Source organism: Cervus elaphus, unplaced genomic scaffold, assembly GCF_910594005.1.
Source record: "Cervus elaphus unplaced genomic scaffold, mCerEla1.1, whole genome shotgun sequence".
NCBI classification, from domain to species: domain Eukaryota; kingdom Metazoa; phylum Chordata; class Mammalia; order Artiodactyla; family Cervidae; genus Cervus; species Cervus elaphus.
Window position 1 is genome coordinate 1550124 of NW_025316684.1, and position 20547 is coordinate 1570670.

The window sequence follows — 20547 nt, forward strand, 5'->3', positions numbered from 1 at the left end:
CAAGGCAGAACCACATGCACACGTCTGTTCCTGCCCCCTGCACCGGCAGAGAGCTCGGGGGAGCCAGAGTCTGTCAGGCAGCTGCTGGGCTGGCCGCCTGTGTGGGAAGGGGCAGAGCCGACCTAGGGGCACACTGGGCCTCTTGCTCTCCCTGCTGCCCTGAGGCTGCTGGGCCAAAGAGGTCTTGGGCATCCAGCCCCTTGCTGGTCCCTTCCCTCTGACGAGGCCCTCTGAGCTCCAGCACCTTGCAGTGTGGAGACAGCCCCTGCCAGCAACCTCCTCTCCAAGGAGGCCTCAAGCGAGGCCTAGGCCCAGGGGAAAGGCACCAGCGGGGATGAGCCTGGGGAGGCGCCCGGGCATGTCTGGACCCAGTCCCCGCAGCCTGCCCCTTGCTGGGGCAGTACCCCCGGAGGCCAGGAAGGTCTGGGCAAGGCTGGCCAGGGGCAGGGGCCCTGCTGGGTCCTGCCCCTGGCCTGTGGGGCCTCTGAGCACAACCGGCCCTCTCCCGCCGGAAGACCTCCCCGGCTGCCTCCAAAGGCCGCTTTGCAAGCACTCTCGCCGGCTGTTCCCGCCAGCCGCGCACAACGCTCCCAAGCCCGGGAGAAAAGCGCTTCGGGGTGGTGCTCTCTCCCGGCCCTTGCCCCTGAGCCTGGGGGCCAGGCAGGGGGTCCACACTCCCAGGCCAAGGCAGAACCACATGCACACGTCTGTTCCTGCCCCCTGCACCGGCAGAGAGCTCGGGGGAGCCAGAGTCTGTCAGGCAGCTGCTGGGCTGGCTGCCTGTGTGGGAAGGGGCAGAGCCGACCTAGGGGCACCAAGGGCCTCTTGCTCTCCCTGCTGCCCTGAGGCTGCTGGGCCAAAGAGGTCTTGGGCATCCAGCCCCTTGCTGGTCCCTTCCCTCTGACGAGGCCCTCTGAGCTCCAGCACCTTGCAGTGTGGAGACAGCCCCTGCCAGCAACCTCCTCTCCAAGGAGGCCTCAAGCGAGGCCTAGGCCCAGGGGAAAGGCACCAGCGGGGATGAGCCTGGGGAGGCGCCCGGGCATGTCTGGACCCAGTCCCCGCAGCCTGCCCCTTGCTGGGGCAGTACCCCCGGAGGCCAGGAAGGTCTGGGCAAGGCTGGCCAGGGGCAGGGGCCCTGCTGGGTCCTGCCCCTGGCCTGTGGGGCCTCTGAGCACATCCGGCCCTCTCCCGCCGGAAGACCTCCCCGGCTGCCTCCAAAGGCCGCTTTGCAAGCACTCTCGCCGGCTGTTCCCGCCAGCCGCGCACAACGCTCCCAAGCCCGGGAGAAAAGCGCTTCGGGGTGGTGCTCTCTCCCGGCCCTTGCCCCTGAGCCTGGGGGCCAGGCAGGGGGTCCACACTCCCAGGCCAAGGCAGAACCACATGCACACGTCTGTTCCTGCCCCCTGCACCGGCAGAGAGCTCGGGGGAGCCAGAGTCTGTCAGGCAGCTGCTGGGCTGGCCGCCTGTGTGGGAAGGGGCAGAGCCGACCTAGGGGCACCCTGGGCCTCTTGCTCTCCCTGCTGCCCTGAGGCTGCTGGGCCAAAGAGGTCTTGGGCATCCAGCCCCTTGCTGGTCCCTTCCCTCTGACGAGGCCCTCTGAGCTCCAGCACCTTGCAGTGTGGAGACAGCCCCTGCCAGCAACCTCCTCTCCAAGGAGGCCTCAAGCGAGGCCTAGGCCCAGGGGAAAGGCACCAGCGGGGATGAGCCTGGGGAGGCGCCCGGGCATGTCTGGACCCAGTCCCCGCAGCCTGCCCCTTGCTGGGGCAGTACCCCCGGAGGCCAGGAAGGTCTGGGCAAGGCTGGCCAGGGGCAGGGGCCCTGCTGGGTCCTGCCCCTGGCCTGTGGGGCCTCTGAGCACAACCGGCCCTCTCCCGCCGGAAGACCTCCCCGGCTGCCTCCAAAGGCCGCTTTGCAAGCACTCTCGCCGGCTGTTCCCGCCAGCCGCGCACAACGCTCCCAAGCCCGGGAGAAAAGCGCTTCGGGGTGGTGCTCTCTCCCGGCCCTTGCCCCTGAGCCTGGGGGCCAGGCAGGGGGTCCACACTCCCAGGCCAAGGCAGAACCACATGCACACGTCTGTTCCTGCCCCCTGCACCGGCAGAGAGCTCGGGGGAGCCAGAGTCTGTCAGGCAGCTGCTGGGCTGGCCGCCTGTGTGGGAAGGGGCAGAGCCGACCTAGGGGCACCCTGGGCCTCTTGCTCTCCCTGCTGCCCTGAGGCTGCTGGGCCAAAGAGGTCTTGGGCATCCAGCCCCTTGCTGGTCCCTTCCCTCTGACGAGGCCCTCTGAGCTCCAGCACCTTGCAGTGTGGAGACAGCCCCTGCCAGCAACCTCCTCTCCAAGGAGGCCTCAAGCGAGGCCTAGGCCCAGGGGAAAGGCACCAGCGGGGATGAGCCTGGGGAGGCGCCCGGGCATGTCTGGACCCAGTCCCCGCAGCCTGCCCCTTGCTGGGGCAGTACCCCCGGAGGCCAGGAAGGTCTGGGCAAGGCTGGCCAGGGGCAGGGGCCCTGCTGGGTCCTGCCCCTGGCCTGTGGGGCCTCTGAGCACAACCGGCCCTCTCCCGCTGGAAGACCTCCCCGGCTGCCTCCAAAGGCCGCTTTACAAGCACTCTCGCCGGCTGTTCCCGCCAGCCGCGCACAACGCTCCCAAGCCCGGGAGAAAAGCGCTTCGGGGTGGTGCTCTCTCCCGGCCCTTGCCCCTGAGCCTGGGGGCCAGGCAGGGGGTCCACACTCCCAGGCCAAGGCAGAACCACATGCACACGTCTGTTCCTGCCCCCTGCACCGGCAGAGAGCTCGGGGGAGCCAGAGTCTGTCAGGCAGCTGCTGGGCTGGCCGCCTGTGTGGGAAGGGGCAGAGCCGACCTAGGGGCACACTGGGCCTCTTGCTCTCCCTGCTGCCCTGAGGCTGCTGGGCCAAAGAGGTCTTGGGCATCCAGCCCCTTGCTGGTCCCTTCCCTCTGACGAGGCCCTCTGAGCTCCAGCACCTTGCAGTGTGGAGACAGCCCCTGCCAGCAACCTCCTCTCCAAGGAGGCCTCAAGCGAGGCCTAGGCCCAGGGGAAAGGCACCAGCGGGGATGAGCCTGGGGAGGCGCCCGGGCATGTCTGGACCCAGTCCCCGCAGCCTGCCCCTTGCTGGGGCAGTACCCCCGGAGGCCAGGAAGGTCTGGGCAAGGCTGGCCAGGGGCAGGGGCCCTGCTGGGTCCTGCCCCTGGCCTGTGGGGCCTCTGAGCACAACCGGCCCTCTCCCGCTGGAAGACCTCCCCGGCTGCCTCCAAAGGCCGCTTTGCAAGCACTCTCGCCGGCTGTTCCCGCCAGCCGCGCCCAACGCTCCCAAGCCCGGGAGAAAAGCGCTTCGGGGTGGTGCTCTCTCCCGGCCCTTGCCCCTGAGCCTGGGGGCCAGGCAGGGGGTCCACACTCCCAGGCCAAGGCAGAACCACATGCACACGTCTGTTCCTGCCCCCTGCACCGGCAGAGAGCTCGGGGGAGCCAGAGTCTGTCAGGCAGCTGCTGGGCTGGCCGCCTGTGTGGGAAGGGGCAGAGCCGACCTAGGGCCACACTGGGCCTCTTGCTCTCCCTGCTGCCCTGAGGCTGCTGGGCCAAAGAGGTCTTGGGCATCCAGCCCCTTGCTGGTCCCTTCCCTCTGACGAGGCCCTCTGAGCTCCAGCACCTTGCAGTGTGGAGACAGCCCCTGCCAGCAACCTCCTCTCCAAGGAGGCCTCAAGCGAGGCCTAGGCCCAGGGGAAAGGCACCAGCGGGGATGAGCCTGGGGAGGCGCCCGGGCATGTCTGGACCCAGTCCCCGCAGCCTGCCCCTTGCTGGGGCAGTACCCCCGGAGGCCAGGAAGGTCTGGGCAAGGCTGGCCAGGGGCAGGGGCCCTGCTGGGTCCTGCCCCTGGCCTGTGGGGCCTCTGAGCACAACCGGCCCTCTCCCGCTGGAAGACCTCCCCGGCTGCCTCCAAAGGCCGCTTTGCAAGCACTCTCGCCGGCTGTTCCCGCCAGCCGCGCACAACGCTCCCAAGCCCGGGAGAAAAGCGCTTCGGGGTGGTGCTCTCTCCCGGCCCTTGCCCCTGAGCCTGGGGGCCAGGCAGGGGGTCCACACTCCCAGGCCAAGGCAGAACCACATGCACACGTCTGTTCCTGCCCCCTGCACCGGCAGAGAGCTCGGGGGAGCCAGAGTCTGTCAGGCAGCTGCTGGGCTGGCCGCCTGTGTGGGAAGGGGCAGAGCCGACCTAGGGGCACCCTGGGCCTCTTGCTCTCCCTGCTGCCCTGAGGCTGCTGGGCCAAAGAGGTCTTGGGCATCCAGCCCCTTGCTGGTCCCTTCCCTCTGACGAGGCCCTCTGAGCTCCAGCACCTTGCAGTGTGGAGACAGCCCCTGCCAGCAACCTCCTCTCCAAGGAGGCCTCAAGCGAGGCCTAGGCCCAGGGGAAAGGCACCAGCGGGGATGAGCCTGGGGAGGCGCCCGGGCATGTCTGGACCCAGTCCCCGCAGCCTGCCCCTTGCTGGGGCAGTACCCCCGGAGGCCAGGAAGGTCTGGGCAAGGCTGGCCAGGGGCAGGGGCCCTGCTGGGTCCTGCCCCTGGCCTGTGGGGCCTCTGAGCACAACCGGCCCTCTCCCGCTGGAAGACCTCCCCGGCTGCCTCCAAAGGCCGCTTTGCAAGCACTCTCGCCGGCTGTTCCCGCCAGCCGCGCACAACGCTCCCAAGCCCGGGAGAAAAGCGCTTCGGGGTGGTGCTCTCTCCCGGCCCTTGCCCCTGAGCCTGGGGGCCAGGCAGGGGGTCCACACTCCCAGGCCAAGGCAGAACCACATGCACACGTCTGTTCCTGCCCCCTGCACCGGCAGAGAGCTCGGGGGAGCCAGAGTCTGTCAGGCAGCTGCTGGGCTGGCCGCCTGTGTGGGAAGGGGCAGAGCCGACCTAGGGGCACCCTGGGCCTCTTGCTCTCCCTGCTGCCCTGAGGCTGCTGGGCCAAAGAGGTCTTGGGCATCCAGCCCCTTGCTGGTCCCTTCCCTCTGACGAGGCCCTCTGAGCTCCAGCACCTTGCAGTGTGGAGACAGCCCCTGCCAGCAACCTCCTCTCCAAGGAGGCCTCAAGCGAGGCCTAGGCCCAGGGGAAAGGCACCAGCGGGGATGAGCCTGGGGAGGCGCCCGGGCATGTCTGGACCCAGTCCCCGCAGCCTGCCCCTTGCTGGGGCAGTACCCCCGGAGGCCAGGAAGGTCTGGGCAAGGCTGGCCAGGGGCAGGGGCCCTGCTGGGTCCTGCCCCTGGCCTGTGGGGCCTCTGAGCACAACCGGCCCTCTCCCGCTGGAAGACCTCCCCGGCTGCCTCCAAAGGCCGCTTTGCAAGCACTCTCGCCGGCTGTTCCCGCCAGCCGCGCACAACGCTCCCAAGCCCGGGAGAAAAGCGCTTCGGGGTGGTGCTCTCTCCCGGCCCTTGCCCCTGAGCCTGGGGGCCAGGCAGGGGGTCCACACTCCCAGGCCAAGGCAGAACCACATGCACACGTCTGTTCCTGCCCCCTGCACCGGCAGAGAGCTCGGGGGAGCCAGAGTCTGTCAGGCAGCTGCTGGGCTGGCCGCCTGTGTGGGAAGGGGCAGAGCCGACCTAGGGCCACACTGGGCCTCTTGCTCTCCCTGCTGCCCTGAGGCTGCTGGGCCAAAGAGGTCTTGGGCATCCAGCCCCTTGCTGGTCCCTTCCCTCTGACGAGGCCCTCTGAGCTCCAGCACCTTGCAGTGTGGAGACAGCCCCTGCCAGCAACCTCCTCTCCAAGGAGGCCTCAAGCGAGGCCTAGGCCCAGGGGAAAGGCACCAGCGGGGATGAGCCTGGGGAGGCGCCCGGGCATGTCTGGACCCAGTCCCCGCAGCCTGCCCCTTGCTGGGGCAGTACCCCCGGAGGCCAGGAAGGTCTGGGCAAGGCTGGCCAGGGGCAGGGGCCCTGCTGGGTCCTGCCCCTGGCCTGTGGGGCCTCTGAGCACAACCGGCCCTCTCCCGCTGGAAGACCTCCCGGGCTGCCTCCAAAGGCCGCTTTGCAAGCACTCTCGCCGGCTGTTCCCGCCAGCCGCGCACAACGCTCCCAAGCCCGGGAGAAAAGCGCTTCGGGGTGGTGCTCTCTCCCGGCCCTTGCCCCTGAGCCTGGGGGCCAGGCAGGGGGTCCACACTCCCAGGCCAAGGCAGAACCACATGCACACGTCTGTTCCTGCCCCCTGCACCGGCAGAGAGCTCGGGGGAGCCAGAGTCTGTCAGGCAGCTGCTGGGCTGGCCGCCTGTGTGGGAAGGGGCAGAGCCGACCTAGGGGCACCCTGGGCCTCTTGCTCTCCCTGCTGCCCTGAGGCTGCTGGGCCAAAGAGGTCTTGGGCATCCAGCCCCTTGCTGGTCCCTTCCCTCTGACGAGGCCCTCTGAGCTCCAGCACCTTGCAGTGTGGAGACAGCCCCTGCCAGCAACCTCCTCTCCAAGGAGGCCTCAAGCGAGGCCTAGGCCCAGGGGAAAGGCACCAGCGGGGATGAGCCTGGGGAGGCGCCCGGGCATGTCTGGACCCAGTCCCCGCAGCCTGCCCCTTGCTGGGGCAGTACCCCCGGAGGCCAGGAAGGTCTGGGCAAGGCTGGCCAGGGGCAGGGGCCCTGCTGGGTCCTGCCCCTGGCCTGTGGGGCCTCTGAGCACAACCGGCCCTCTCCCGCTGGAAGACCTCCCCGGCTGCCTCCAAAGGCCGCTTTGCAAGCACTCTCGCCGGCTGTTCCCGCCAGCCGCGCACAACGCTCCCAAGCCCGGGAGAAAAGCGCTTCGGGGTGGTGCTCTCTCCCGGCCCTTGCCCCTGAGCCTGGGGGCCAGGCAGGGGGCCCACACTCCCAGGCCAAGGCAGAACCACATGCACACGTCTGTTCCTGCCCCCTGCACCGGCAGAGAGCTCGGGGGAGCCAGAGTCTGTCAGGCAGCTGCTGGGCTGGCCGCCTGTGTGGGAAGGGGCAGAGCCGACCTAGGGGCACCCTGGGCCTCTTGCTCTCCCTGCTGCCCTGAGGCTGCTGGGCCAAAGAGGTCTTGGGCATCCAGCCCCTTGCTGGTCCCTTCCCTCTGACGAGGCCCTCTGAGCTCCAGCACCTTGCAGTGTGGAGACAGCCCCTGCCAGCAACCTCCTCTCCAAGGAGGCCTCAAGCGAGGCCTAGGCCCAGGGGAAAGGCACCAGCGGGGATGAGCCTGGGGAGGCGCCCGGGCATGTCTGGACCCAGTCCCCGCAGCCTGCCCCTTGCTGGGGCAGTACCCCCGGAGGCCAGGAAGGTCTGGGCAAGGCTGGCCAGGGGCAGGGGCCCTGCTGGGTCCTGCCCCTGGCCTGTGGGGCCTCTGAGCACAACCGGCCCTCTCCCGCTGGAAGACCTCCCCGGCTGCCTCCAAAGGCCGCTTTGCAAGCACTCTCGCCGGCTGTTCCCGCCAGCCGCGCACAACGCTCCCAAGCCCGGGAGAAAAGCGCTTCGGGGTGGTGCTCTCTCCCGGCCCTTGCCCCTGAGCCTGGGGGCCAGGCAGGGGGTCCACACTCCCAGGCCAAGGCAGAACCACATGCACACGTCTGTTCCTGCCCCCTGCACCGGCAGAGAGCTCGGGGGAGCCAGAGTCTGTCAGGCAGCTGCTGGGCTGGCCGCCTGTGTGGGAAGGGGCAGAGCCGACCTAGGGGCACCCTGGGCCTCTTGCTCTCCCTGCTGCCCTGAGGCTGCTGGGCCAAAGAGGTCTTGGGCATCCAGCCCCTTGCTGGTCCCTTCCCTCTGACGAGGCCCTCTGAGCTCCAGCACCTTGCAGTGTGGAGACAGCCCCTGCCAGCAACCTCCTCTCCAAGGAGGCCTCAAGCGAGGCCTAGGCCCAGGGGAAAGGCACCAGCGGGGATGAGCCTGGGGAGGCGCCCGGGCATGTCTGGACCCAGTCCCCGCAGCCTGCCCCTTGCTGGGGCAGTACCCCCGGAGGCCAGGAAGGTCTGGGCAAGGCTGGCCAGGGGCAGGGGCCCTGCTGGGTCCTGCCCCTGGCCTGTGGGGCCTCTGAGCACAACCGGCCCTCTCCCACCGGAAGACCTCCCCGGCTGCCTCCAAAGGCCGCTTTGCAAGCACTCTCGCCGGCTGTTCCCGCCAGCCGCGCACAACGCTCCCAAGCCCGGGAGAAAAGCGCTTCGGGGTGGTGCTCTCTCCCGGCCCTTGCCCCTGAGCCTGGGGGCCAGGCAGGGGGTCCACACTCCCAGGCCAAGGCAGAACCACATGCACACGTCTGTTCCTGCCCCCTGCACCGGCAGAGAGCTCGGGGGAGCCAGAGTCTGTCAGGCAGCTGCTGGGCTGGCCGCCTGTGTGGGAAGGGGCAGAGCCGACCTAGGGCCACACTGGGCCTCTTGCTCTCCCTGCTGCCCTGAGGCTGCTGGGCCAAAGAGGTCTTGGGCATCCAGCCCCTTGCTGGTCCCTTCCCTCTGACGAGGCCCTCTGAGCTCCAGCACCTTGCAGTGTGGAGACAGCCCCTGCCAGCAACCTCCTCTCCAAGGAGGCCTCAAGCGAGGCCTAGGCCCAGGGGAAAGGCACCAGCGGGGATGAGCCTGGGGAGGCGCCCGGGCATGTCTGGACCCAGTCCCCGCAGCCTGCCCCTTGCTGGGGCAGTACCCCCGGAGGCCAGGAAGGTCTGGGCAAGGCTGGCCAGGGGCAGGGGCCCTGCTGGGTCCTGCCCCTGGCCTGTGGGGCCTCTGAGCACAACCGGCCCTCTCCCGCTGGAAGACCTCCCCGGCTGCCTCCAAAGGCCGCTTTGCAAGCACTCTCGCCGGCTGTTCCCGCCAGCCGCGCACAATGCTCCCAAGCCCGGGAGAAAAGCGCTTCGGGGTGGTGCTCTCTCCCGGCCCTTGCCCCTGAGCCTGGGGGCCAGGCAGGGGGTCCACACTCCCAGGCCAAGGCAGAACCACATGCACACGTCTGTTCCTGCCCCCTGCACCGGCAGAGAGCTCGGGGGAGCCAGAGTCTGTCAGGCAGCTGCTGGGCTGGCCGCCTGTGTGGGAAGGGGCAGAGCCGACCTAGGGGCACCCTGGGCCTCTTGCTCTCCCTGCTGCCCTGAGGCTGCTGGGCCAAAGAGGTCTTGGGCATCCAGCCCCTTGCTGGTCCCTTCCCTCTGACGAGGCCCTCTGAGCTCCAGCACCTTGCAGTGTGGAGACAGCCCCTGCCAGCAACCTCCTCTCCAAGGAGGCCTCAAGCGAGGCCTAGGCCCAGGGGAAAGGCACCAGCGGGGATGAGCCTGGGGAGGCGCCCGGGCATGTCTGGACCCAGTCCCCGCAGCCTGCCCCTTGCTGGGGCAGTACCCCCGGAGGCCAGGAAGGTCTGGGCAAGGCTGGCCAGGGGCAGGGGCCCTGCTGGGTCCTGCCCCTGGCCTGTGGGGCCTCTGAGCACAACCGGCCCTCTCCCGCTGGAAGACCTCCCCGGCTGCCTCCAAAGGCCGCTTTGCAAGCACTCTCGCCGGCTGTTCCCGCCAGCCGCGCACAACGCTCCCAAGCCTGGGAGAAAAGCGCTTCGGGGTGGTGCTCTCTCCCGGCCCTTGCCCCTGAGCCTGGGGGCCAGGCAGGGGGTCCACACTCCCAGGCCAAGGCAGAACCACATGCACACGTCTGTTCCTGCCCCCTGCACCGGCAGAGAGCTCGGGGGAGCCAGAGTCTGTCAGGCAGCTGCTGGGCTGGCCGCCTGTGTGGGAAGGGGCAGAGCCGACCTAGGGGCACCCTGGGCCTCTTGCTCTCCCTGCTGCCCTGAGGCTGCTGGGCCAAAGAGGTCTTGGGCATCCAGCCCCTTGCTGGTCCCTTCCCTCTGACGAGGCCCTCTGAGCTCCAGCACCTTGCAGTGTGGAGACAGCCCCTGCCAGCAACCTCCTCTCCAAGGAGGCCTCAAGCGAGGCCTAGGCCCAGGGGAAAGGCACCAGCGGGGATGAGCCTGGGGAGGCGCCCGGGCATGTCTGGACCCAGTCCCCGCAGCCTGCCCCTTGCTGGGGCAGTACCCCCGGAGGCCAGGAAGGTCTGGGCAAGGCTGGCCAGGGGCAGGGGCACTGCTGGGTCCTGCCCCTGGCCTGTGGGGCCTCTGAGCACAACCGGCCCTCTCCCGCCGGAAGACCTCCCCGGCTGCCTCCAAAGGCCGCTTTGCAAGCACTCTCGCCGGCTGTTCCCGCCAGCCGCGCACAACGCTCCCAAGCCCGGGAGAAAAGCGCTTCGGGGTGGTGCTCTCTCCCGGCCCTTGCCCCTGAGCCTGGGGGCCAGGCAGGGGGTCCACACTCCCAGGCCAAGGCAGAACCACATGCACACGTCTGTTCCTGCCCCCTGCACCGGCAGAGAGCTCGGGGGAGCCAGAGTCTGTCAGGCAGCTGCTGGGCTGGCCGCCTGTGTGGGAAGGGGCAGAGCCGACCTAGGGGCACCCTGGGCCTCTTGCTCTCCCTGCTGCCCTGAGGCTGCTGGGCCAAAGAGGTCTTGGGCATCCAGCCCCTTGCTGGTCCCTTCCCTCTGACGAGGCCCTCTGAGCTCCAGCACCTTGCAGTGTGGAGACAGCCCCTGCCAGCAACCTCCTCTCCAAGGAGGCCTCAAGCGAGGCCTAGGCCCAGGGGAAAGGAACCAGCGGGGATGAGCCTGGGGAGGCGCCCGGGCATGTCTGGACCCAGTCCCCGCAGCCTGCCCCTTGCTGGGGCAGTACCCCCGGAGGCCAGGAAGGTCTGGGCAAGGCTGGCCAGGGGCAGGGGCCCTGCTGGGTCCTGCCCCTGGCCTGTGGGGCCTCTGAGCACAACCGGCCCTCTCCCGCTGGAAGACCTCCCCGGCTGCCTCCAAAGGCCGCTTTGCAAGCACTCTCGCCGGCTGTTCCCGCCAGCTGCGCACAACGCTCCCAAGCCCGGGAGAAAAGCGCTTCGGGGTGGTGCTCTCTCCCGGCCCTTGCCCCTGAGCCTGGGGGCCAGGCAGGGGGTCCACATTCCCAGGCCAAGGCAGAACCACATGCACACGTCTGTTCCTGCCCCCTGCACCGGCAGAGAGCTCGGGGGAGCCAGAGTCTGTCAGGCAGCTGCTGGGCTGGCCGCCTGTGTGGGAAGGGGCAGAGCCGACCTAGGGGCACCCTGGGCCTCTTGCTCTCCCTGCTGCCCTGAGGCTGCTGGGCCAAAGAGGTCTTGGGCATCCAGCCCCTTGCTGGTCCCTTCCCTCTGACGAGGCCCTCTGAGCTCCAGCACCTTGCAGTGTGGAGACAGCCCCTGCCAGCAACCTCCTCTCCAAGGAGGCCTCAAGCGAGGCCTAGGCCCAGGGGAAAGGCACCAGCGGGGATGAGCCTGGGGAGGCGCCCGGGCATGTCTGGACCCAGTCCCCGCAGCCTGCCCCTTGCTGGGGCAGTACCCCCGGAGGCCAGGAAGGTCTGGGCAAGGCTGGCCAGGGGCAGGGGCCCTGCTGGGTCCTGCCCCTGGCCTGTGGGGCCTCTGAGCACAACCGGCCCTCTCCCGCTGGAAGACCTCCCCGGCTGCCTCCAAAGGCCGCTTTGCAAGCACTCTCGCCGGCTGTTCCCGCCAGCCGCGCACAACGCTCCCAAGCCCGGGAGAAAAGCGCTTCGGGGTGGTGCTCTCTCCCGGCCCTTGCCCCTGAGCCTGGGGGCCAGGCAGGGGGTCCACACTCCCAGGCCAAGGCAGAACCACATGCACACGTCTGTTCCTGCCCCCTGCACCGGCAGAGAGCTCGGGGGAGCCAGAGTCTGTCAGGCAGCTGCTGGGCTGGCCGCCTGTGTGGGAAGGGGCAGAGCCGACCTAGGGGCACACTGGGCCTCTTGCTCTCCCTGCTGCCCTGAGGCTGCTGGGCCAAAGAGGTCTTGGGCATCCAGCCCCTTGCTGGTCCCTTCCCTCTGACGAGGCCCTCTGAGCTCCAGCACCTTGCAGTGTGGAGACAGCCCCTGCCAGCAACCTCCTCTCCAAGGAGGCCTCAAGCGAGGCCTAGGCCCAGGGGAAAGGCACCAGCGGGGATGAGCCTGGGGAGGCGCCCGGGCATGTCTGGACCCAGTCCCCGCAGCCTGCCCCTTGCTGGGGCAGTACCCCCGGAGGCCAGGAAGGTCTGGGCAAGGCTGGCCAGGGGCAGGGGCCCTGCTGGGTCCTGCCCCTGGCCTGTGGGGCCTCTGAGCACAACCGGCCCTCTCCCGCTGGAAGACCTCCCGGGCTGCCTCCAAAGGCCGCTTTGCAAGCACTCTCGCCGGCTGTTCCCGCCAGCCGCGCACAACGCTCCCAAGCCCGGGAGAAAAGCGCTTCGGGGTGGTGCTCTCTCCCGGCCCTTGCCCCTGAGCCTGGGGGCCAGGCAGGGGGTCCACACTCCCAGGCCAAGGCAGAACCACATGCACACGTCTGTTCCTGCCCCCTGCACCGGCAGAGAGCTCGGGGGAGCCAGAGTCTGTCAGGCAGCTGCTGGGCTGGCCGCCTGTGTGGGAAGGGGCAGAGCCGACCTAGGGGCACCCTGGGCCTCTTGCTCTCCCTGCTGCCCTGAGGCTGCTGGGCCAAAGAGGTCTTGGGCATCCAGCCCCTTGCTGGTCCCTTCCCTCTGACGAGGCCCTCTGAGCTCCAGCACCTTGCAGTGTGGAGACAGCCCCTGCCAGCAACCTCCTCTCCAAGGAGGCCTCAAGCGAGGCCTAGGCCCAGGGGAAAGGCACCAGCGGGGATGAGCCTGGGGAGGCGCCCGGGCATGTCTGGACCCAGTCCCCGCAGCCTGCCCCTTGCTGGGGCAGTACCCCCCGGAGGCCAGGAAGGTCTGGGCAAGGCTGGCCAGGGGCAGGGGCCCTGCTGGGTCCTGCCCCTGGCCTGTGGGGCCTCTGAGCACAACCGGCCCTCTCCCGCTGGAAGACCTCCCCGGCTGCCTCCAAAGGCCGCTTTGCAAGCACTCTCGCCGGCTGTTCCCGCCAGCCGCGCACAACGCTCCCAAGCCCGGGAGAAAAGCGCTTCGGGGTGGTGCTCTCTCCCGGCCCTTGCCCCTGAGCCTGGGGGCCAGGCAGGGGGTCCACACTCCCAGGCCAAGGCAGAACCACATGCACACGTCTGTTCCTGCCCCCTGCACCGGCAGAGAGCTCGGGGGAGCCAGAGTCTGTCAGGCAGCTGCTGGGCTGGCCGCCTGTGTGGGAAGGGGCAGAGCCGACCTAGGGGCACACTGGGCCTCTTGCTCTCCCTGCTGCCCTGAGGCTGCTGGGCCAAAGAGGTCTTGGGCATCCAGCCCCTTGCTGGTCCCTTCCCTCTGACGAGGCCCTCTGAGCTCCAGCACCTTGCAGTGTGGAGACAGCCCCTGCCAGCAACCTCCTCTCCAAGGAGGCCTCAAGCGAGGCCTAGGCCCAGGGGAAAGGCACCAGCGGGGATGAGCCTGGGGAGGCGCCCGGGCATGTCTGGACCCAGTCCCCGCAGCCTGCCCCTTGCTGGGGCAGTACCCCCGGAGGCCAGGAAGGTCTGGGCAAGGCTGGCCAGGGGCAGGGGCCCTGCTGGGTCCTGCCCCTGGCCTGTGGGGCCTCTGAGCACAACAGGCCCTCTCCCGCCGGAAGACCTCCCCGGCTGCCTCCAAAGGCCGCTTTGCAAGCACTCTCGCCGGCTGTTCCCGCCAGCCGCGCACAACGCTCCCAAGCCCGGGAGAAAAGCGCTTCGGGGTGGTGCTCTCTCCCGGCCCTTGCCCCTGAGCCTGGGGGCCAGGCAGGGGGTCCACACTCCCAGGCCAAGGCAGAACCACATGCACACGTCTGTTCCTGCCCCCTGCACCGGCAGAGAGCTCGGGGGAGCCAGAGTCTGTCAGGCAGCTGCTGGGCTGGCTGCCTGTGTGGGAAGGGGCAGAGCCGACCTAGGGGCGCCCAGGGCCTCTTGCTCTCCCTGCTGCCCTGAGGCTGCTGGGCCAAAGAGGTCTTGGGCATCCAGCCCCTTGCTGGTCCCTTCCCTCTGACGAGGCCCTCTGAGCTCCAGCACCTTGCAGTGTGGAGACAGCCCCTGCCAGCAACCTCCTCTCCAAGGAGGCCTCAAGCGAGGCCTAGGCCCAGGGGAAAGGCACCAGCGGGGATGAGCCTGGGGAGGCGCCCGGGCATGTCTGGACCCAGTCCCCGCAGCCTGCCCCTTGCTGGGGCAGTACCCCCGGAGGCCAGGAAGGTCTGGGCAAGGCTGGCCAGGGGCAGGGGCCCTGCTGGGTCCTGCCCCTGGCCTGTGGGGCCTCTGAGCACATCCGGCCCTCTCCCGCCGGAAGACCTCCCCGGCTGCCTCCAAAGGCCGCTTTGCAAGCACTCTCGCCGGCTGTTCCCGCCAGCCGCGCACAACGCTCCCAAGCCCGGGAGAAAAGCGCTTCGGGGTGGTGCTCTCTCCCGGCCCTTGCCCCTGAGCCTGGGGGCCAGGCAGGGGGTCCACACTCCCAGGCCAAGGCAGAACCACATGCACACGTCTGTTCCTGCCCCCTGCACCGGCAGAGAGCTCGGGGGAGCCAGAGTCTGTCAGGCAGCTGCTGGGCTGGCCGCCTGTGTGGGAAGGGGCAGAGCCGACCTAGGGGCACCCTGGGCCTCTTGCTCTCCCTGCTGCCCTGAGGCTGCTGGGCCAAAGAGGTCTTGGGCATCCAGCCCCTTGCTGGTCCCTTCCCTCTGACGAGGCCCTCTGAGCTCCAGCACCTTGCAGTGTGGAGACAGCCCCTGCCAGCAACCTCCTCTCCAAGGAGGCCTCAAGCGAGGCCTAGGCCCAGGGGAAAGGCACCAGCGGGGATGAGCCTGGGGAGGCGCCCGGGCATGTCTGGACCCAGTCCCCGCAGCCTGCCCCTTGCTGGGGCAGTACCCCCGGAGGCCAGGAAGGTCTGGGCAAGGCTGGCCAGGGGCAGGGGCCCTGCTGGGTCCTGCCCCTGGCCTGTGGGGCCTCTGAGCACAACCGGCCCTCTCCCGCTGGAAGACCTCCCCGGCTGCCTCCAAAGGCCGCTTTGCAAGCACTCTCGCCGGCTGTTCCCGCCAGCCGCGCACAACGCTCCCAAGCCCGGGAGAAAAGCGCTTCGGGGTGGTGCTCTCTCCCGGCCCTTGCCCCTGAGCCTGGGGGCCAGGCAGGGGGTCCACACTCCCAGGCCAAGGCAGAACCACATGCACACGTCTGTTCCTGCCCCCTGCACCGGCAGAGAGCTCGGGGGAGCCAGAGTCTGTCAGGCAGCTGCTGGGCTGGCCGCCTGTGTGGGAAGGGGCAGAGCCGACCTAGGGGCACCCTGGGCCTCTTGCTCTCCCTGCTGCCCTGAGGCTGCTGGGCCAAAGAGGTCTTGGGCATCCAGCCCCTTGCTGGTCCCTTCCCTCTGACGAGGCCCTCTGAGCTCCAGCACCTTGCAGTGTGGAGACAGCCCCTGCCAGCAACCTCCTCTCCAAGGAGGCCTCAAGCGAGGCCTAGGCCCAGGGGAAAGGCACCAGCGGGGATGAGCCTGGGGAGGCGCCCGGGCATGTCTGGACCCAGTCCCCGCAGCCTGCCCCTTGCTGGGGCAGTACCCCCGGAGGCCAGGAAGGTCTGGGCAAGGCTGGCCAGGGGCAGGGGCCCTGCTGGGTCCTGCCCCTGGCCTGTGGGGCCTCTGAGCACAACCGGCCCTCTCCCGCTGGAAGACCTCCCCGGCTGCCTCCAAAGGCCGCTTTGCAAGCACTCTCGCCGGCTGTTCCCGCCAGCCGCGCACAACGCTCCCAAGCCCGGGAGAAAAGCGCTTCGGGGTGGTGCTCTCTCCCGGCCCTTGCCCCTGAGCCTGGGGGCCAGGCAGGGGGTCCACACTCCCAGGCCAAGGCAGAACCACATGCACACGTCTGTTCCTGCCCCCTGCACCGGCAGAGAGCTCGGGGGAGCCAGAGTCTGTCAGGCAGCTGCTGGGCTGGCCGCCTGTGTGGGAAGGGGCAGAGCCGACCTAGGGGCACCCTGGGCCTCTTGCTCTCCCTGCTGCCCTGAGGCTGCTGGGCCAAAGAGGTCTTGGGCATCCAGCCCCTTGCTGGTCCCTTCCCTCTGACGAGGCCCTCTGAGCTCCAGCCCCTTGCAGTGTGGAGACAGCCCCTGCCAGCAACCTCCTCTCCAAGGAGGCCTCAAGCGAGGCCTAGGCCCAGGGGAAAGGCACCAGCGGGGATGAGCCTGGGGAGGCGCCCGGGCATGTCTGGACCCAGTCCCCGCAGCCTGCCCCTTGCTGGGGCAGTACCCCCGGAGGCCAGGAAGGTCTGGGCAAGGCTGGCCAGGGGCAGGGGCCCTGCTGGGTCCTGCCCCTGGCCTGTGGGGCCTCTGAGCACAACCGGCCCTCTCCCGCTGGAAGACCTCCCCGGCTGCCTCCAAAGGCCGCTTTGCAAGCACTCTCGCCGGCTGTTCCCGCCAGCCGCGCACAACGCTCCCAAGCCCGGGAGAAAAGCGCTTCGGGGTGGTGCTCTCTCCCGGCCCTTGCCCCTGAGCCTGGGGGCCAGGCAGGGGGTCCACACTCCCAGGCCAAGGCAGAACCACATGCACACGTCTGTTCCTGCCCCCTGCACCGGCAGAGAGCTCGGGGGAGCCAGAGTCTGTCAGGCAGCTGCTGGGCTGGCCGCCTGTGTGGGAAGGGGCAGAGCCGACCTAGGGGCACACTGGGCCTCTTGCTCTCCCTGCTGCCCTGAGGCTGCTGGGCCAAAGAGGTCTTGGGCATCCAGCCCCTTGCTGGTCCCTTCCCTCTGACGAGGCCCTCTGAGCTCCAGCACCTTGCAGTGTGGAGACAGCCCCTGCCAGCAACCTCCTCTCCAAGGAGGCCTCAAGCGAGGCCTAGGCCCAGGGGAAAGGCACCAGCGGGGATGAGCCTGGGGAGGCGCCCGGGCATGTCTGGACCCAGTCCCCGCAGCCTGCCCCTTGCTGGGGCAGTACCCCCGGAGGCCAGGAAGGTCTGGGCAAGGCTGGCCAGGGGCAGGGGCCCTGCTGGGTCCTGCCCCTGGCCTGTGGGGCCTCTGAGCACAACCGGCCCTCTCCCGCTGGAAGACCTCCCCGGCTGCCTCCAAAGGCCGCTTTGCAAGCACTCTCGCCGGCTGTTCCCGCCAGCCGCGCACAACGCTCCCAAGCCCGGGAGAAAAGCGCTTCGGGGTGGTGCTCTCTCCCGGCCCTTGCCCCTGAGCCTGGGGGCCAGGCAGGGGGTCCACACTCCCAGGCCAAGGCAGAACCACATGCACACGTCTGTTCCTGCCCCCTGCACCGGCAGAGAGCTCGGGGGAGCCAGAGTCTGTCAGGCAGCTGCTGGGCTGGCCGCCTGTGTGGGAAGGGGCAGAGCCGACCTAGGGGCACCCTGGGCCTCTTGCTCTCCCTGCTGCCCTGAGGCTGCTGGGCCAAAGAGGTCTTGGGCATCCAGCCCCTTGCTGGTCCCTTCCCTCTGACGAGGCCCTCTGAGCTCCAGCACCTTGCAGTGTGGAGACAGCCCCTGCCAGCAACCTCCTCTCCAAGGAGGCCTCAAGCGAGGCCTAGGCCCAGGGGAAAGGCACCAGCGGGGATGAGCCTGGGGAGGCGCCCGGGCATGTCTGGACCCAGTCCCCGCAGCCTGCCCCTTGCTGGGGCAGTACCCCCGGAGGCCAGGAAGGTCTGGGCAAGGCTGGCCAGGGGCAGGGGCCCTGCTGGGTCCTGCCCCTGGCCTGTGGGGCCTCTGAGCACAACCGGCCCTCTCCCGCTGGAAGACCTCCCCGGCTGCCTCCAAAGGCCGCTTTGCAAGCACTCTCGCCGGCTGTTCCCGCCAGCCGCGCACAACGCTCCCAAGCCCGGGAGAAAAGCGCTTCGGGGTGGTGCTCTCTCCCGGCCCTTGCCCCTGAGCCTGGGGGCCAGGCAGGGGGTCCACACTCCCAGGCCAAGGCAGAACCACATGCACACGTCTGTTCCTGCCCCCTGCACCGGCAGAGAGCTCGGGGGAGCCAGAGTCTGTCAGGCAGCTGCTGGGCTGGCCGCCTGTGTGGGAAGGGGCAGAGCCGACCTAGGGGCACCCTGGGCCTCTTGCTCTCCCTGCTGCCCTGAGGCTGCTGGGCCAAAGAGGTCTTGGGCATCCAGCCCCTTGCTGGTCCCTTCCCTCTGACGAGGCCCTCTGAGCTCCAGCACCTTGCAGTGTGGAGACAGCCCCTGCCAGCAACCTCCTCTCCAAGGAGGCCTCAAGCGAGGCCTAGGCCCAGGGGAAAGGCACCAGCGGGGATGAGCCTGGGGAGGCGCCCGGGCATGTCTGGACCCAGTCCCCGCAGCCTGCCCCTTGCTGGGGCAGTACCCCCGGAGGCCAGGAAGGTCTGGGCAAGGCTGGCCAGGGGCAGGGGCCCTGCTGGGTCCTGCCCCTGGCCTGTGGGGCCTCTGAGCACAACCGGCCCTCTCCCGCTGGAAGACCTCCCCGGCTGCCTCCAAAGGCCGCTTTGCAAGCACTCTCACCGGCTGTTCCCGCCAGCCGCGCACAACGCTCCCAAGCCCGGGAGAAAAGCGCTTCGGGGGTGGTGCTCTCTCCCGGCCCTTGCCCCTGAGCCTGGGGGCCAGGCAGGGGGTCCACACTCCCAGGCCAAGGCAGAACCACATGCACACGTCTGTTCCTGCCCCCTGCACCGGCAGAGAGCTCGGGGGAGCCAGAGTCTGTCAGGCAGCTGCTGGGCTGGCCGCCTGTGTGGGAAGGGGCAGAGCCGACCTAGGGGCACCCTGGGCCTCTTGCTCACCCTGCTGCCCTGAGGCTGCTGGGCCAAAGAGGTCTTGGGCATCCAGCCCCTTGCTGGTCCCTTCCCTCTGACGAGGCCCTCTGAGCTCCAGCACCTTGCAATGTGGAGACAGCCCCTGCCAGCAACCTCCTCTCCAAGGAGGCCTCAAGCGAGGCCTAGGCCCAGGGGAAAGGCACCAGCGGGGATGAGCCTGGGGAGGCGCCCGGGCATGTCTGGACCCAGTCCCCGCAGCCTGCCCCTTGCTGGGGCAGTACCCCCGGAGGCCAGGAAGGTCTGGGCAAGGCTGGCCAGGGGCAGGGGCCCTGCTGGGTCCTGCCCCTGGCCTGTGGGGCCTCTGAGCACAACCGGCCCTCTCCCGCCGGAAGACCTCCCCGGCTGCCTCCAAAGGCCGCTTTGCAAGCACTCTCGCCGGCTGTTCCCGCCAGCCGCGCACAACGCTCCCAAGCCCGGGAGAAAAGCGCTTCGGGGTGGTGCTCTCTCCCGGCCCTTGCCCCTGAGCCTGGGGGCCAGGCAGGGGGTCCACACTCCCAGGCCAAGGCAGAACCACATGCACACGTCTGTTCCTGCCCCCTGCACCGGCAGAGAGCTCGGGGGAGCCAGAGTCTGTCAGGCAGCTGCTGGGCTGGCCGCCTGTGTGGGAAGGGGCAGAGCCGACCTAGGGGCACACTGGGCCTCTTGCTCTCCCTGCTGCCCTGAGGCTGCTGGGCCAAAGAGGTCTTGGGCATCCAGCCCCTTGCTGGTCCCTTCCCTCTGACGAGGCCCTCTGAGCTCCAGCACCTTGCAGTGTGGAGACAGCCCCTGCCAGCAACCTCCTCTCCAAGGAGGCCTCAAGCGAGGCCTAGGCCCAGGGGAAAGGCACCAGCGGGGATGAGCCTGGGGAGGCGCCCGGGCATGTCTGGACCCAGTCCCCGCAGCCTGCCCCTTGCTGGGGCAGTACCCCCGGAGGCCAGGAAGGTCTGGGCAAGGCTGGCCAGGGGCAGGGGCCCTGCTGGGTCCTGCCCCTGGCCTGTGGGGCCTCTGAGCACAACCGGCCCTCTCCCGCCGGAAGACCTCCCCGGCTGCCTCCAAAGGCCGCTTTGCAAGCACTCTCGCCGGCTGTTCCCGCCAGCCGCGCACAACGCTCCCAAGCCCGGGAGAAAAGCGCTTCGGGGTGGTGCTCTCTCCCGGCCCTTGCCCCTGAGCCTGGGGGCCAGGCAGGGGGTCCACACTCCCAGGCCAAGGCAGAACCACATGCACACGTCTGTTCCTGCCCCCTGCACCGGCAGAGAGCTCGGGGGAGCCAGAGTCTGTCAGGCAGCTGCTGGGCTGGCTGCCTGTGTGGGAAGGGGCAGAGCCGACCTAGGGGCACCCAGGGCCTCTTGCTCTCCCTGCTGCCCTGAGGCTGCTGGGCCAAAGAGGTCTTGGGCATCCAGCCCCTTGCTGGTCCCTTCCCTCTGACGAGGCCCTCTGAGCTCCAGCACCTTGCAGTGTGGAGACAGCCCCTGCCAGCAACCTCCTCTCCAAGGAGGCCTCAAGCGAGGCCTAGGCCCAGGGGAAAGGCACCAGCGGGGATGAGCCTGGGGAGGCGCCCGGGCATGTCTGGACCCAGTCCCCGCAGCCTGCCCCTTGCTGGGGCAGTACCCCCGGAGGCCAGGAAGGTCTGGGCAAGGCTGGCCAGGGGCAGGGGCCCTGCTGGGTCCTGCCCCTGGCCTGTGGGGCCTCTGAGCACAACCGGCCCTCTCCCGCTGGAAGACCTCCCCGGCTGCCTCCAAAGGCCGCTTTGCAAGCACTCTCGCCGGCTGTTCCCGCCAGCCGCGCACAACGCTCCCAAGCCCGGGAGAAAAGCGCTTCGGGGTGGTGCTCTCTCCCGGCCCTTGCCCCTGAGCCTGGGGGCCAGGCAGGGGGTCCACACTCCCAGGCCAAGGCAGAACCACATGCACACGTCTGTTCCTGCCCCCTGCACCGGCAGAGAGCT